This window comes from Eubalaena glacialis, chromosome 10 (genome assembly GCF_028564815.1).
Source record: "Eubalaena glacialis isolate mEubGla1 chromosome 10, mEubGla1.1.hap2.+ XY, whole genome shotgun sequence".
NCBI lineage: Eukaryota > Metazoa > Chordata > Mammalia > Artiodactyla > Balaenidae > Eubalaena > Eubalaena glacialis.
Genome location: NC_083725.1, coordinates 17,796,440 through 17,798,778, shown reverse-complemented (window position 1 = coordinate 17,798,778; position 2,339 = coordinate 17,796,440). Strand labels below are relative to the sequence as shown.

General features: G+C 46.0%; 1 long non-coding RNA gene across 1 annotated transcript; it reads right to left on the bottom strand.

Moving 5' to 3' along the window:
- Positions 1-926: 926 nt before the first annotated feature.
- Positions 927-2,339, bottom strand: LOC133099268 (uncharacterized). The gene is made up of 3 exons (XR_009702310.1): positions 2,144-2,339; positions 1,666-1,820; positions 927-1,481 (listed from the first exon to the last, which is right to left on the bottom strand). It is a non-coding gene; the product is annotated as an uncharacterized LOC133099268 (long non-coding RNA).

Here is a 2,339-nt window from a genome sequence, read left to right as displayed (position 1 = left end):
CAAAAATGTGTTTGTGAATTCCTGGGGGGTGGGGGAGGAGGGGGCCAGTCCTGTTCTAGCATCACCAAGAGGACCGCTTGATTTGTATTTTTGCTTTATTAATGGAAAGCTACCTGTCGGCCCCAGGATTTGTCTACCCGGGAGGCTTTTAATACGTCTGTCCAATGCAATGGGGCTTGGGAGAAAGAGACCACTCTAATCAGCAGAGCACATTTTGCAGGGGGAGGCAGCACATCCAGTGGAAACAGCTCCCGCTAGCAGAGAGGAACCTGGGGTCCCATCGGGATGCTGGGTAGACCCTGGACCTCCACCAGGCCTCAGTTTCCTCTTCCATGAAAAGGGAAGGGTAATGCACATCTTATCAATTTCAGAGGGCTAACGGTGAGGTTATTTTAAACTCATGATAGCCTTGAAATACCACAGTGCCTCAAGAGAGTAAAAAAGCACAGTAATAAGAAAAATGTGAGGGGTTATTCTTAATAATGTTTTTATTCAATCGAGTATAATTAATCCTTTCTCATTCCCTATTCTGAAAGCAGTTCATCACTTCAGGTAAAGCCAGACACAATCACAGCAGCATCTGGCTGGAGAGCACCTGAGCATTCATCTCATTCAGTTCCTCACTCTCAGACTGGGGAACACCGTGATGGACTCGGGTCTCCAGCTCATGCATCCCACGCAAGCATCTCTCATCACCAAAGGAAAAAAAGTCTAGAGAGAAAACCTGGAGCCTCAAGCAAATAATTCTGAAAATATTTCATGATCCTTGTTAATTGCAGGTTATATAGATTGCCTTCCACTTGCCCACCCCTTGTCCTCCTCCAAAAGCAGAGGTCTTTGTATCATCCGAGGTGGGAAATACAAAGGTGCTTCGGCATCCTATGTCTGGCCTCCTTGCCTCCGTCTTTCATGTCAAAGCTGCAGTGACAGTCCTCAGGGAGGCAAATAAGGTAGATCTTTTGCAAATGGGGTGTGCCTTCAAGTTTAAAAGATTTGAGGATTTGGATATGAATGCACAGTTATCCATGTCTTTTCTTACCCTCTGGATCAATTAGGGGAAAGTTTGAGGGGCTGGAGAAGTCTTTCCTAGGTCTGAACTGAATGGTCTCTGATACGCCTATGGGAACATTGTCCCCAGCTCTCCAGGCCAGCCTCCCTCACACCGCCTTCAGCCCGCACTCTACCAGCAGCTGGACTCTTGGAGTGGAAGAGCTGCCATGACGAGATGGGCCACGAGCCTTGGAGACCAAGGCCTGCCTGGGAGCCAGGCTAGGGACACACAGTGTGCCCAGCAGCTGAGACCCACCTGGTCCCTCCATGGTCTTCCTCCTTGGTCAGTGCTTCCTTTCTTTCCCTGGGAAGAATTCCCAGGAAAAGAGATCCCAAACCATGTAGTAAGCCAAGTTCACATTTCTCACTTGGTACACTTTGCTCAGTTTCTTCTTCTCCTTTTCTCTTTATCTCTCTCCTTCCCGCCTTCCCTGTGAATAATATATTAATTCATTAGCATTCATTAAAACTCTGCCCAATTTAGTCGAGCAAATTAGCAGAAACTGTGGCTTTTAGTTCAGAGGCCAGGGACATTTTGATAAGGCAAAAATGGAAGGGTTCAGGGACATGTGGGGCTCAGGCCCCATGCGTGCTGTGGTCAAGAACTCTGATTACCTGGAACAGCAGGACAGAGGGTACAGATGGGACAGCAAGGCCCAGTGCGTAAGACACCTTTCCATCTTGTGAGAGGCACAGAAAGCAGTCAGGTGAAGGCCAATTTTGTCTTGATTTTATGTTTAAGTAGATCTGAATTTTCTACTAGCCTGGAGCTGTTGGAATTCAGTATAGACAGACATTAACGGAACCCACTTCGGTGTCAGAGAGCTGGATTTTAGTGGTGATTCTGTAATGTTCTAGCTTAAGTGACTTTGAGTTTATTATTCAATCACCAAGCCATAGTTACTTAATCTGAGAAATGGAGGTAATGATAATACCTACCTGGTATGATTATTCTGATGATACAGTGAAGAGAAACTTGAAAAGTACTGGTACATTAGTGGTTAACAAATGTTTGGTACTGTCTTAGTCATTTCAGGCTATTATAATGGAATACCATAGACTAGGTGGCTTAAAACAATAATTTAGTTCTTACAATTCTGGAGGCCAGTAAGTTCGAAATCAGGGTGCCAGCATGGTCAGGTTCTGGTGAGGACCCTCTTCCTGGTTTGAAGATGGCCGTCTTCTTGCTCTGTCCTCACAGCAAGGGACCAGAGAGGGAGGAAGCAAGCTCTCTCGTGTGTCTTCTTTTAAGGGTACTAATTCCATTCATGAGGGTTCCACATTCATGA